This window comes from Gossypium hirsutum, chromosome D01 (genome assembly GCF_007990345.1).
Source record: "Gossypium hirsutum isolate 1008001.06 chromosome D01, Gossypium_hirsutum_v2.1, whole genome shotgun sequence".
NCBI classification, from domain to species: Eukaryota; Viridiplantae; Streptophyta; class Magnoliopsida; order Malvales; family Malvaceae; genus Gossypium; species Gossypium hirsutum.
Window position 1 is genome coordinate 59,666,860 of NC_053437.1, and position 16,635 is coordinate 59,683,494.

At 34.3% G+C, this 16,635-nt stretch overlaps 1 pseudogene; it reads right to left on the minus strand.

Moving 5' to 3' along the window:
• Window positions 1-4,303: 4,303 nt before the first annotated feature.
• On the minus strand, window positions 4,304-6,616 carry LOC107937465 (probable L-type lectin-domain containing receptor kinase S.5; annotated as a pseudogene).
• Window positions 6,617-16,635: the final 10,019 nt, after the last annotated feature.

Genomic DNA, 16,635 nt, shown 5'->3' on the forward strand with positions numbered 1-16,635 from the left:
AAACCATCGCAGGAAACACGGGCAAAACGCGTCCTTGGGGAAGCGTTTTGCCTACTTGGACTTAAAGCGCGCCCTTGAGGGAGTGATTTCTATCCATGTAGGCAAAACGCTTCCTCAGGGACGCGTTTTTCTGCCACGTCCCCTAACATCGCACTGACGTGGACATGCTTTCGGGGAAATAGGACTATTCCGGTAAATAATTATTTACCGGGCCTATTTCGATAAATTTTAAAAAAAATGGGCTTTTATATGTAATTTGCCCCTGACTTAGGCTAAATGAAATATTAGCCATTGATTTGTTTTATAATAACTTTTTATAAGTTAATTAAATAATTATATATATTATAAGTGGGGGAAGAAAGAGGTGGCTTTCATCATCTATGCTTCTCTTTATCACCGAAATTAAAAGAGAATAAAAAGCTCAACATTTCTCCTTCTATAAGGTAAAGTATTAGCTTTTTCTTCAAGATTTTTATAGATTTCTCATGTGGAAACTTCATTCTAGCTGATCCATGAAATTAATTTTAGTTATTAAGTGAGATAAATCATGATACCAATATTAAAGACTTAAACTCCAAAAATTTGAAAGTATGAGATATATGATAATTAAACTTGATTATGTTAAGAGTATGGTAGGAATGAATTGGGTTAGTTTGAAATAAAACTAAATAATGTAAAAGTTTTAAGGTTAATAATTGAAATATTAGGGAATTATTTCTAAGGTATAAGAACTTTGAGATTTATTAGTAAATAATGACATGCCATGTTGAATTTATATATATAAAGGAAATTGTTGATCATCTGTGATATAATTACCTTGGATTAGTTATGCACACTTAAATGCTAAGTTTGGTAAATGTGTGATAATGATTGGTAGGACAATTTGATGCATATGAAATTAGATATAAGTTAGTATAAGTTAAGTGTGTAATTGGTTGAAACTTGTATGTTTGGAAATGCTATTTTGACAATTTGGTTTGTTGGTAGTAGGATACATTGTTTACGTCTCCTTACTTAATAACAAAAGTTCAAAATAAGGAAAATCTTCAATGTTTCGAGACCCTAGTTGAATTGGAATTGAGTCTTGATAAACATATTTGACCCCGAATAATACTAGAATATGTTAGATGAAGTCGAACAACATCTCAATGTATGTATATGATCATGAATGACTAATTTGAATTATATGGAAAATTTTTATATTAAACTTAATATATTTATATTGAAATAGTCTGAATTGTTCTGGCAATGTAATGTGACGTCATGCTTTTAGATCCGTGGATTAGGTCAAATGTGGGGCGTCAAAAAATATATAGTATGAATGCCAAAATTTATATACGCAATACTAGGGGGAAACTCTGTTTAAATTTAGTGAAAATTTATTTGAGTTGTCTTTTTCGAACTAAAATAAATTTTATTTTCTTGTTTCTCTTGTTTTAAATGTGTGAGATTATAATTGCTATCACCCGAGCAATTATAATTCAAAATTTGATTTTGGACCCTTACATAGAGGAAGTGTTGGAAAAAATCTGATTTGAAAACGGTTTTCCTATACAACAGAAAATTAAGAATTTGAAAACCGATTCAGTTTGTAATATTTATAGCAATAAATCCTAACCAAATTCATACTTGTATTTTTGGCCTAGAGGACATTCGTTGTTCCCGACTTTTAACCAAATGATTTTCTCCGCTATTCTTGTACCGCAAACTGCTTTGAGTGTGGGCTCAAACCAATTGAATCGAAACACAAAATTAGAAAAAGATTTCTCTCTTTTATTTGGGGTGAAAATGGAATAGTTGAGAATAAATTCTCCCTATTTTTTGACAGAATAACAATCTCTTAAAGTTGTATTTAATGCCTACCAGTGTCATCTATTTATAAGAAGAGAAGGTAGAACCCTTGTTGAGTTGTAGTGTTTATTTCAAATAGAAAAACAACTTCCTATTTACAGTAGGAGTGGGGTGAACAACGCATCCAAGTATTTCTAGTAGGGTTGCTGCCCCCTTCATGTTATATGAGGGGTTTTGGGCCTCTATCACATCGGGTTTAATTACGAGTACTTCCTAGGTCTTTCGACCTAGTACTCTGTAATACGATCCAACCCGATTCGTTTTTTTTATTTTCCAAAATAAATTTTATTATTCTATATTAAATGATTTTCTAATCCCTATTTTACCCCCAATTAAATTTTAATGATTTTACCATCAGTAAAATTTTGACGATTTGGATCCTAATACAATTTTTGAGAAAATGTGTTTAATATTTCACAATTCAACATGTTCACTGTGATTAAATGATTTATTTTTATTTTTGGATTTCAAAACAGCTCAAAAACAAACTCATTCTTCCAATCATTTTTAAGTAATCCAAATGAATCATTATCATTTCCACTCCCATTTCCATTTTGGAAACCTATATTAATTTTTAAATGATTCCATTATTTCATTTCTGAAAAAACCATAATCATTCCTAAATGTTTCTTATTTCCTATTCATTTCTATTTAAACACACAATTCATTTCTGGTTTTAACGAGCTAACGGTGAGACCGATTGGACATATATAATTAGGGCTCAAATGATTTATAATTAAGTTTTGATTTTTTTCCTATTAATTATAAACTCATTTAGTCATGAACTCATTCCACTATAGTATCGTGACTGAGCTCTTCCTAACGACATATCATTATGAAAGCATCTATTCAGTGCTCATCCAATGATCTTGTTATAAGTGTGTGTTACCTTCAAAGGATATCATTGATCTCTTTGGGATAATATTCGTTCTCCCAATATGATCCTATTTTATCTCATGGTAACCATTACATCTTCCTTCATGAAAAGTCAATTACTATTAAATAGTAATCAAATCGTTCATCACAAAGATGAACGACCCATGACCATATTTACTTTTTATCAACTATGTAATGCCAATGAGAAGATACCATTTACCCATGTTTTGGGTTATAAATTCCACTGTTGTGAATGACACTACATACTGCAAAAGTTGTACACCCAACGCACCAGCTTTCGGTTCCTTATCTATTTGAAGTCAGACTTTTATTTACATCAAAGTATACGAGTCACACATATATAACCCGTCATCCACTAAGGATTTAGGTATGCCACACTATGAATGTCAAAAGTGAATAAATCCATAAACAGATTCAAGATCTATTCTACTTGGGTCCTGTTTGATGTTCAGTCAGTCACATCTATATCTCTATCTTTTGGGAGTCATCCGCTTCGATGCCCAAGACAAAACGTTTCCCCAATTGTACTTAATAGATGACATATTAGTCTTTCAATCGGTTTATTCATTTTTTATTAGACTAATGACATGTTTAGGTTTGTCTACTAATACAAGCTGTCTTTTCATATTATGATCCGACCACATAATACCATAGTATTAATTAAATATTAGACAACTAATGAGAAAATTTTGCTTCCATTTTGTTTTGTGTGCAAAAACCATATGAGGACAATATACAAAGTATTAATGTAATTCATGAATAATTTTGTTAACCAATCTGTTCAAAAAATTACAAATGTACTTAGATGCAAATACTATACTTAGGGCACTAGATCCAATAGGATGTTGATTGCCCTCTTTAGGAAGTTTTGATTTTTATCCTGTGTTTTGTTCTTTGAGTTAAATCCTCTTTGAGCATTTGAGAGTTCGAAAATAATAGATAATATTATTTGATTAAAAACTTGAAGGGCCTGAAGGATTTGGACTTCATATTGGATTGTTTGACAAATTCGAGCACCTTCCCAAAGCTTACCTTGCAATTTGCCAGAGCTCAAAACACATTTACTCTTAATAAAAAATATACTATTTATAGGTGGTGTATTAATTTGCATTGAACACTTGATGAATTAATCTATATAAGTGTGAAGTGAAATAGTTTCTTTAAGGTTTGTGGTAAAATCTCTAAAGCCCTCATGAAAATCTAGGCATGCTTATAGTCTATTAACGCACAACTATGTTGGAAAGCAAAATTATAAGTATAATATAATTAATGAGAATTTTAATTTACATGACAATTCTTATTTCATGGAAACTTAAAGTTTTACTAATTATCAAGTATATTTTTGTAGTTTCAGTTTATAATCTAAAAAAAATAGAATTAATGCATTATATTAAAGAAAAATAATACTTGGCTAAAATTTATCTATTGTTGTTTTGAAATATAGAAATTAAAAGCATTTCAAATAATTTATTCACATTACTTATATAGACCTTTTCCTGTCTATTTATAAGACATAATGGTTTATTAGGTTTATAAGAACAGGGGTAAAGGAAGGGCTTCCACTAGAAATTGAGCCGAAAAGGTCGAAAAAGTCAGTGTAGTGTAAATTGATGGATCTTTTTCTTTTATTTCCTAGAGTAAATTAAATTTTTATATAAACCAAAAGACTTAACTCGAAGAGCTCATTTTTTTCTCTGCAACACTAGTCATTATTTCCCATAATTTTCCCTCGAGGATTAATGATTTTGACTAACTATTGCTTAACAAATTTTTATATTTACAGTATGTTCAAGCTCAAATGACCTTACCTACCCGCTAGGTCCGTAAATGGATTGAGTTGGCTGCCTTTAAGAGAGTAATCCATTTTAGTAAAAGATGGGGGCATAGCTGGCCACACAAATGAAGGCCTCTCTTGAGGCACCTCAGGTGGATCAATTTCCCCCAAAAGAACCTGCAAAACAGTTCTCATACAAGGCCTGTAATGTGGGTTCGGATGGCAACATGCCAATCCTAGAATCAGCACACGCTCGGCTTCATTCTCGACGAAGTTCCCATCCATCCTGGAATCCACAGCGGCAGTTATCTTCCCGTTCTTATAGTGTTCCCATAGCCAATTGACGATGCTATTGTTGTAATTGTTTTGCTCGCTTTTGTTACCTGGTTTCCTCCCGCAAACAACTTCCAAGATGAGAACGCCGAAGGAATAGACATCGGTTTCCACCGTTGCTCTGCTGATAAGAAAGGTTTCCGGAGCCATATAACCTGGTGTGCCAGCAATCTCTATGGTGGAATGATAGGCCTTCTCTTTTTCATGAATGGTTCGAGCCAACCCGAAATCCCCTAGCTTAGGGATGAACTCTGAGTTCAACATTATGTTGCTGGCTTTTATGTCACGGTGCAGTACCCGCTTTTGACAACCATTGTGAAGATACTCGAGTGCTTGAGCTGCCCCTTGTATTATATTTTGCCTTTGCTCCCAATTCAATCTCGATTCCACCAAGCTTGCTTTTTCATCACAAAATATGTACTTATCAAGGCTTCCATTTGGCATGTATTCGTATACAAGAAGGAGCTCACGCCTTTCATAGCACTACCCGATTAACTTCACGAGATTTTTGTGGTTGAGGTTGCCAATTGTTGTTACTTCCGCTATGAATTCTTGCTTGCCTTGATTTGATTTCTTCGACACTCTTTTGACAGCTACTTCCTTGTTTCCCCATGACCCTTTGTACACAGTTCCAAATCCACCTTTCCCAAGCTTGTTCTTGGGGCTGAAGTTGCCAGTTGCTTGTTTCAATTCATTGAATCGAAACTTCTTTGGAGCAAAATCCGATCGTCTAATCTCATCTTCTATATTTCTTTGCGCACCTTCAAGATCCTCCTCAATGGGGCCCGTTCTCCAATACAAGTATAAAAGAACCCCCATAAACAACACCATGTCACTACTGGAATCATTATCCAAGCTACCCACAACAAGTTCCCCTCTCCTCCGATATCGGTTCCGGAAAACTCCCAGGATTTGACACAGTTAAGCTGAGTCTCATTGCTTGTTGAAGCAGAGAATCCAACAAACACCTTCTTTGGGAGATAGATAGAAAGATCAAGACGCTGAGAAAGCACAAGAGTCTCATTTACCCTCACAGTCAAGTTTTGGCCATCATATTGAAGAAGAACCCACAAATCACGACCTCCTGAAATATTAAAACCAAAGTGAGTTAAAGAAACTGAGGCGTTGGAGTTTATGCTATTTATGTCCAAGCCAATATGGTTATCATCCAAGTCCTGATCATCGCTCTTCCTTGTATCGAACTCCACCGCCACCACGGGGGAACCATTCGGATCCGAGTTCACAATCCCAAGCCATCTCCCTTCGCTGTTGGGTGGAAGAGTAGAATTCCCAGCTATTATAAACGCTAGGCCTTCACCCCCAGGAGATGTTTGTTTTTCGATATTGAGGACAAAGGTTGTATTGAAAGAAGCAATGGTGCGACTGTCTTTCCACAATCTAAAAGGTTTCTTATACACGGCTCGCCCCGATTTATGTTCAATGTATGCTCCATTAGAAAAGTCGGGGGTAACTTGGATGGCATTCTTTTCTACAGTAGTCTCCTCGCTCAAGATAAGCTGCTTTTCATCATCTCTCTCGAATGTTGGAAAATTAAACCTAAAGCAGCTTACTTGAATGGAACAATGGATGAGGAACACTACTAGGATTAAAAAGTAGGGTAGTGGTGAAGAACGCATGTAATGGATTCCGCTTTTCGTAAAATGTTTTATGATGAATGACAATGAAAATGTAGTGGAGTTTTGTGTTTTTGATAAGTAAAATGAAATTAAATGATGTTCGGTCAATCATCCAATTTCCTTGTATTTTTTTTTCTCCTCCTCATTCTAGGCTTAATTTTGATTAATATTTTTCAACTCTTTGAAATGGTTGGAGTACCAACTTTCCCTAAAATTTCCTTCTTAAGATTTTTCAAGATTGCACTTGCTATTTATAAATAATTGATTTTAGATCCGATTTAATTTCAAATATTTTTAAAATTGTGTTTGATATTTTTTTCTCTTAAATAATTATTTAATACACAAGCGATACCAAATAATAAGCCTATTACATATAGTACTTATAATATTCGGATTCTTAAATTAGATTCAAATTTTCTTTTTCCTTGCTCTAATAACAACAATATTAGCGCGATTCGAACTCTAACCATATCTAGGGCAATGAACATGTTAACCATTAGACTAATGAGTTCAAATCATATCAATTTAAGTAGCATTAAAATATAAATCATATCGGACTAAATTTTACAATAGGTTAATACTTTCCAGGTTGACAAAAAACACACACTATAATCTCGATTCAACCACAAGCCCAGATTACTAATGGAAGGAAGAGCTTCTGGCTATCGAGAAAGCCCTGCTTGAAGAAAAGGCTACTGCCCTTTCCTACTGCCCTTCCGGGCAGGAGGCATAGATGCCAAACAAACCTGACCCCTATCTATCGTCGTAGAAGCTGTTCCTAGGAAAGATTATGGTTCTCGGGTATCCAATCAATTAATACCCCAAAATTGTACTAAAAACAATTAAAGCTATTCAAACAGGGGATGCTTTTTATGCCATCAATGTAAAAAAAATTTAAAATTATGAAAGAAAAAAATGACAAAAAAATAAAAAAAATTGGAAGTTTATATATAAATTTTAAAAATATGCAAAACGTATCCTTCAAAAAATAAAAAAAAATAATTCAATATAAAATTTTAATGATTTAATAAAAATGAATTCATATTTAAATTAATTAATTAAATTAAAATATAATTCATATTTTAATTGTAATTTTTCATAAAATAATATACATCGTGTAGACTTAAAATTCCAATAATAATCAAATTTCATTGCTCTCTAAAGTTTACGAGAAAAATATAAAATAATAATTGTAATATTTGAATGAAAAGTTTAATTTACTGCTATAAAGACAAATTTAATGTCACATCTTAAAAATCGAGTTAGTAAAATTGGGTTAGTGGATCGAATACTAGAAATTAGGTTCGTAATAATAATTAGGTAAAAATATTAAAATAATAATCGAGACTAAAAATTTAAGTATGGAAATTAAAATTAAGTGTTTGATTATTAGTTAATTTAAAATGGATTTTAAATACGAAGCTGGATTTGAAAATAATTGAAGAAATGAGTTTTAATTAAATTAGGACTGATTTGAAAAAGAGTGGAAATCCAAAGTGGTTAAAAGGGCAATTGTCCAATTTTTTAAAATTGGTTTGCTATTTAATCAACAATCCCTCACTTCCCTCCATCTTTTCCATTTGAAAATTTTCCTAAATTCTCAATCCAAATTTTTCTCTCAAATTAGCCAAACAACTCATATTTTCTAAGAAAATTGATGTTTACTTCACCAATTTCTTCAAATCTCTTCTCACATTCATCATCGAAGTAGGATCTACAACTCGTAGATTTTCAAAATTGAGGTAATGTTCTTATTTCTATTATTAAAATTAAGCATGTTGTTATTTCAAATCGAGTTTTAATTGATTATAATGAGATTTTAATAAATCTAATGCTTTCTAATCGAAACATGATCTAGAAATGATGAAATCTGAAATATAGTAAAACTATAGTTTTAGATTGATTTTAGACTTATTTTGAACTAATTAGAATGTTTATAAACTCAATTTTATAGATAGTTAAAGAAATTTTATGAATTGAACATTTTCCCTCTTTTAAAATGTTCTTGAAAGCTAAGTTTTTTGGAAAAGTTAAATCTGATAAATTAGATGAAATTGATGGCTTAGATCTATAATTACATAGTATTTAGGATGTTTGAAAACAAATTCGAGGATTAAAAATGAATATTAAGTGTTAAAACCTCTTATTTCGGTAAAACGAGTTAGATTTCGATATTGAGAAAGGAGACTGTAGATTTGTGATTTTGCTATGGTTTGAATGCGATTAAGGCTGTAAATAATGAGTGTGTAATGTGTTTATTATGTATGAAAATTTTCGAATCAATTGGGAGCTTCTACGAGCAAGGAAAAGGGCAAAGAAAAGCTTACCTAAACACCTATCCTAAGTTCCGAGTGTAAGTATCCCTATTTGATCTATTATCGTTATGCAAATCATGTTTATGAGATGTGATATGCTATGTGAGTTATCATGAATGTTAATGAAAATGTTATGTGTTTATGACTGAATATTATATGAGTCATGTTGATTTTATGAACACTATATAAGATCTATACGATATGGCCTTTTGAGCATTTTGTGAGCAGTTGAAAGTGCATTATATGAGATTTGTTTATGTGATATGAACATGAGTTATATGATATGTGAAAGTGTGCATAAAATAATAAATATATGTGTTTAAAATGGATATGCTGGCATTGCGATCTCTTGGAACCATTGGATATAGTTGGCATGCCATAAGATTGTAAGTACTCATCATTTTATGTTTATGTTTGGGCGTTGAGGCCCGAGATATATTGGAGGGATAAAGGAATGTTGAGCCTAGCTCCATTCATCGGGATATGTTGGTTGTGCTTATAGAGTGTTAGCAATGTGCTACACTTCATAGGATATGCTAGACTCTTTGAGTTCTTGGTTGTGTTTGGAGATCAGTATATCCGATGCTTTATGTTTTATACATGTTTCATGGACACTAAATGCCAATACATAAACAAGAAATGTTAGGGATGATGCTTTGTGCTATGCCATGTAATAATGTTATCGTATGCATACCATTAAGCTTGATATTGTGGCTTGTTTGTGGCATTCATGTGCACTCACCAAGCTTAATTATGCTCACACTCTTTAACAAATATGTTGTAGAAAAGTAGTTGAATCAAGAGGAGAAATGAGTCTTCCAAGTGATCCAAAGCAAGGCGATATAACTTTGAGCAGGTGATATGATTTCAACTTCAATAAGGAAGGCAATGTGGGACCTTACTTAAGGGATTAGACTTAACATTTCTTGGTTTGTAAATGGACTTTTTATGGACTGTTTAAGGACTTTTATAATTGGTTTTTGATCATGTGAATTCTTGAGAATTTTGATTGTGATGATGTAAGTTATGTTGGTTTGAGTTGCATGTTAAATTGGTATGTCAATTCGTGAATATGGATGTGGATGATTTTACTGCATGCTAGTTGTTGAGGCAAGTTTTAAAATAACCTATTTGGAGGAAATAGACCTATAATGCACCTAGAAATACATGTGAAGCAAAATTGGTATGTTGGTAAATGGTTTGTGGAGTTAGGAAATGCATGCTAGTATAGCAAATTAATTGAGATGTTAAATACGGTTATGGCATGTTATAGTGTGAATGAGTATGATGTGTATGATTTATGTATGCTATATGCCATACTGAATTAGAAAAATTAGGCCGAATGCACAAAATGGTATGCTTGGTAATGTGTCAAAATGTTGTATGTAATTGTTGGGCTGTTTTCTATAGAATTTGTAGACGACATCACTACAAGGAATTGATGTCGGGAAGCCAAAAGTCGCGTGGTCGCGACTTGACATGACATATTGGGTGTTTGACGAATCATGTTTTGTTAGTTTTGCTAATTAGTCTTGATTTTTATGCAATGAAATTGGATACCTTAAATACCATAAAATGCTTTGAAAATTTGCATGATTAAGTTTTAATGGATTAATTTCATAATTAAATGAGTTTTTCGAATATTTTTCCATTGTTACGATTTAGTCCTTAAACCTTCATATTAAAATTAAATAAGTTTCACATATCGGTTTTAAATGATTCTTTCAGATATTGTCTTAAATGAAATGGCATGAGCTGTATGTATGCCAAATTCGTTTATTTATGAATGTTTTTGCTTGATGCATGTTAAATGACAAATTTGCCTTGATGTTGTTTTTGATATATTTCCCTAGATGAAGCATGTTTTAGGGTTTATATGTTTACCTTGTACTAAATGATTGGCTCATACGTATATATTCATGTTGTGAGGCGTGATTAGTGGTCTGTAGTCACGCAAGTGACTAGTGTGATGTTCTGAATTCAAGTCGGACTGTCCCTGCCAGGTTTGGGGTGCCACATTTGATAAATCATGAAACTTAAAATTCAAAGGGAAAATGATACTTTTGTAATTTCTTTAAATCTAGTATTAGTAATTTTATATATGTCACAATATATATCTAATTTTGTGTCTAAATTATTTTTCAACAAAAAATACTTAACAATAATTAACAAAAATAAATAATTAATAAATAATAGAATACATGTAAGACTGACGTTGTAATTTCTTAAATATTTGTTTTTTGTTTTCCTTTTTCCTTGCAAATTTGTAAAATGAGAGGAAGGACTAATTGAGAAAGACGATAACTATGCAAGGAAAGGAAATATAATAGAAAAGGTAATTTTAAAGTAAAATAATATTTAATTTTATTCATAGATTTAATTTTGATTTTAATGGTTAAAAACTGTAATACTCACACTAATTTAAGTGAATCCCTCGTTTTTATTTATCTTATATATAATATCTAAAGTCGACCTCTCTAAAAAATGGAAGCAATCCTAAGTGTAATTTAACTTGAAAATTTACTAAGTGCCATCTTATATATATTCAATTTAATCATACTTATATCACAATTAATTTATATATCACTTGTATGAAAATATTGAAAACAAAAAATGGAAAATATTGAAATTGAAATGTATATTTTTATATGTTGAAAACTCCAGTGTATATTATTTCACGCAATACATTAGTTACTTCAAGTAATATAAGTATATATATTTGGTACACCCTTAACTATCTGGATTAAGTAGTAACCTCATGAGTGGTGTGAGTACAACTGAACAAACCCTACTTACTAACCAACACAAATAACTCTTACCATAACGTCACATCTAGAGTGACGTTGGACACACTATAGCACACCACCCTAATTAGATCTATATCATCAAATCATTTGATCACTTGACACGTGATGCCTAGAGAGATATATATATATATAAGGCCTGGAGCAACCAAACAACAAGGAGATCTTTGTTACTCACTTCTTTTTACTCCTCACTTCCTCCTCATCTTCCTCATCCTCATCTCTATCCTACCTAAATTACTATAAACATTTTCATTGAAACATATATTAAATAAATGTTATATTTTCAACATATTTATCAACAAGTGTTGCACTCTTGATTTGTTTTATAATAATTTTTTATTAGTTAATTATATAATTTATAACTAATTAATTGGTATTATAAGTGGGGGAGAAAGAGGTGGCTTTCATCATCTATGCTTCTCTTTATCATCGAAATTAGAGGAGAATAAAAAGCTCAACATTTCTCCTTCTATAAGGTAAAGTATTAGTTTTTTCTTCAAGATTTTTATAGAATTCTCATGTGGAAACTTCATTCTAGCTGATCCAAGAAATTAATTTTAATTTAGTTATTAAGTGAGATAAATCATGATACCAATGTTAAAGACTTAAACTTCATAAATTTGAAAGTTCGAGATATATGATAATTACACTTGATTATGTAAAGAGTATGGTAGGAATGAATTGGGTTAGTTTGTATTAAGAACACAATATACTTCTATTATTATTAAAAGAATGTACCTTTACATCACAAAAACTCCACTATTTATAATACAAATGTTAACTACCCTTAACTACTAACTAACAAGGCTTCTAACTCCTAACCGTTAACTGCTGCTAACTGCTGCTAACAACCACAGCTGTTATATACTCTAATATGCCACCATCCTCTTCAGCTCCTGCTAATCAACACTTGGTAAACACATTCTTTTTGGACCGAGCTTAAGACCTGATCTAAACTTAGTAAACAATGGTGCTGACAGCGACTTAGTGAATACATCTGTAATTTGCTCATGTGCTAGTATGTGACCCACAGTAAGTTGTTCGGCGGTGACTTTCTCACGGATAAAGAAAAAATCCAACTCAACGTGTTTAAATTTAGAATGTAGGACTGGGTTTGCAGAGACCGCAACCGCTCCTGAGCTATCACACCACACAGTATGTTTTCGCAGAGAAGAAACATGTAGTTCTTTCAACAAGGACTCGAGCCAGACGACTTCAGAAATAGTATGAGCCAATCCCCTGTACTCTGCCTCTGCTGTGGATCGGGAGACAATCGACTGCTTCTTTGATCCCCACGCAACAGGGTTACCGCCAAGGAAAATACAAAACCCCGTAGTTGACCGACGATCATCTATGTCAGTACCCCAATTTGCATCAGAGTATCCAACCACATCCAACGAAGTCTTCTTTGTGAATTGAAGACCATAATCAATAGTGCCTTGAAGGTAGCGAAGAATTCGTTTAACAGCTTTAAAATGTTGATCAAGAGGGCAATGCATAAATTGACATACCTTGTTCACAGCAAACGTAATGTCCGGCCTGGTGATGACCACGTATTGAAGAGCGCCAACAATGCTACGATACTCAGCCTCATTCTTAATCATACAACCATCATTCTGAGACAATTTCGAAGAAGCAATCATAGGAGTATGCGAGCTATTCGCATGATCCATACTGGCCTTCTTTAGCAAATCACGAATATACTTTGTTTGATATAAAAACAAACCTTCAGCACTGGGAGTCACCTCAATACCAAGGAAATAACCAAGAGGTCCCAAGTCTTTCAAAGTAAACTGAGTGTCCAAGGAAGAAACAAACTTGTCAATACTTTGTTGATGATTTCTAGTGATTATTGTATCGTCGACATAGACTAGAACGTATAAGATCACTTCGTCAGTCTTCTTAACAAAAAGCGACGCATCTGATTTAGCACACACAAACTGTGAACTAAGTAAGAACTCCCGAAGTTTGGAGAACCATGCTCGAGGCACCTGCTTAAGGCCATACAGTGCTTTCTTCAGCCTGCATACGAGCAATCCATTGCTACTATGTTGCTCAAACCCAGGGGGCTATGTCATATAAATTTTTTCAAACAACTCGCCATTAAGGAAGACGTTGTTAATATCCACCTATCGAAGCTGCCATCCGAGTTTAACAGCTAAGGACAGAACAACAGGGTAGAACATTTCTTGAAAATCGATGTCTGCCTCTTGAAGATAGCCCTTAACTACTAGACGACCTTTGTACCGAGCAATAGTGCCTTCAGATTTCCTTTTAAGTTTAAAAAGCCACTTGCAACCTACAGCTTTCCTATCAGCAGGTAGCGGAACCAAGTCCCATGTGTGATTTTTCTTCAAAGCTTCATACTCCTGTTGTGCTGCAAGAGTCCACTCTTTGCCCGTGAATGCCTGCTCAATTGTCACAGGCTTAACTGCTGCAAGTTCTGCGGTCAGATCCTTGGGCTTGAAAATCTCACTTTTGGACCTTGTTTGCATGGGATGAAGGTTGGACCGTGGTTGCATGGGAGAAGGGTTAACAGGAGGACAATGAATAGATGAACTCGGCAGACAACTATGAGGACCCGTCGAAGAGCTGGAGGCTGCAGAATTCTGACATGTAGACGTGGAAGAAGGACTGTGAGAACTTAAATGCACAGGAGAGCAGCTTACTTGTGACCCTCTGTGTGGAGTGACGGGTTAAGGTATAGAAAGCTCCGGAGTTGGCACAGCTGTAGCCGAGTATGACAAGCTGATTGACCCTGAGCGATATCCCATAATAGGAACAGCAGACTGCTGATGTTGAAACATAGGGAGAGCACGAGTGGACTGAGAATTATCTGCAAACATAGAACCAACCTCAAAAGGGAAACAACCCTCATCAAACACAACATGTTTGGACACAAACACTTTATTATTTTCAGCAAGGCACTTGTACCCCTTGTGAACCATACTGTAGCCAAGAAAGACACAAGGCTGAGACCGAAATTGGAATTTGTGAGCCTGAAACGGTCTAAGATACGGATAGCATCTACAACCAAAAACCTTTAGATGCTGATAATTAGGAATAGTTTTATGAAGAACCTCATGAGGAGACTTGCCATGGAGCATCGGTGTTGGAAGTCTATTAATGAGATAAACCGCACTAGTGAAAGCATGAGTCCAGAAGCTTATAGGCAGACTTGCTTGAACCAATAAAGTCAAGCCAATGTCGACCACTTGACGATGCTTCCTTTCGACCAACCCATTCTGTTCGGAAGTGTGAGGACAGGAAAGTCGATGTTGTATCCCAAGTGAAGTCAATAGCTTTTGAAATGGACGATACTCTCCGCCCCAGTCTGTTTGGAGAGCTCGTATCTTACACCCAAACTGCACTTCAACTAGTTTCTAAAATTGGAGAAACTTGTTCACAGCTTCGAACTTGCTTTTAATCAAATACAACCACGTATGTTGTGAGTAGGCATCCACAAACTAAATGTAATAAAGGCAACCATCAGAAATCATAGGAGCAGGTCCCCAAAGATCTGAAACAATCAGCTCAAAAGAGGTGGAATAAACAGTGTTTGAAGGTAAAAACGGAAGTTTATGTAATTTCCCAAGTTGACAAGCTGAGCAAATAGCACTCGATTTACAATTCTTTAAAACTATATTACACTTCTGAAGAACTATAGCAACAGTCCTATGACAAGGATGGCCAAGACGTCTGTGCCATAGTTCAAAACTTGAGTCACCAGCAGAGGACACTCCTGATTGTGCCGTATGAACTGCAGCCGAGCCAACAGACGAGGTGAAACTCTCCAAAGTAGTGGGGTGCTGAGAGAGAGTAAACTGATACATTCCATTACGCATATGCCCCACTAGTAATGTGGTCCATGTCTTGATGTCCTTCACAAAACAATGAAGTGGATGAAATTCAAAATAAACACAGTTGTCATTAGCAAACTGTGCAACAGACATTAGATTCTTGCATATACGAGGAACATGAAGTACATTCTTCAAATGAAAAACCCTGTTGGAATGAACAAACGACGAGAAACCAACATTGTCTACTAGTACACACATACCATTCCCCATAAACAGTTTATTTTTACCTATATACTGAGTCACCTCTCGTAGACTTTGCAAGTCGTTTGTTACATGGTTAGTGGCACCCGAATCAGGAAACCATACAGTGGAAGTGACATTATTGGAAGACACCGGACCAGACGTAGAGGCCATATTAGCCTGCAAACTAGCAGTTTCCAAAGACCCCTTACGAGTGCAACATGAAGAAGAAGTACACAACTGATGAGGAGACTCCTGGAACTGATGATACTAAACTTGCATGGGCTGTTGAGACACACCCTCAAAAGACTCACCAAATCTATAGTAAATTTGTGTACAGTATGTCTAATACGACCACAAAGCTGGCATTAAGGTTTGGCATGCATGAACTTCCGTCCACGACCTCTGCCTCTGAAGTCCCTGGAGCCACCACCTCTAAAAGACGGTCGAGACCCCTGACCAAACTGTTTAGCCTGCCTCCCGTCAGATTCAGAATGTTTAACCACATTCGCTTGCAAAGACATACCCAAAATAATATCTTGTTACCGAGCCTCACAATCAGTCAACAACTCTATAAGATAATCAAGAGACACATTCTGTTGGTGCAAGAGGTAATAGCAAGATGGTTTTAGCTTGCTTGCACAGCAAGTGTCGAGCCTTGCTGAATAAACTATTGAAGAAGAAGAAAGAAATTTTGCAATGGAGAACAGAAAAGAAAGAGATAAAATTGAATGAAAATGAGCTGAATTTTCATTTAACCTTTTTTAAGGCATAATACCAATACATATATATGAGATAACAACAGCAAAACAAACAAGTTACCACCTAATAACATACCTAACACCACTAAATTGCCTAGTAACTTGGTAAACTTGATTGAAAACATAAACTTCTACCTAAACTTGTCATTCAGCACCTAATTACATCAAAATACAGTTACCAACTTAGTTCAAAACAAACTAAAACACAAAATGTTCATTT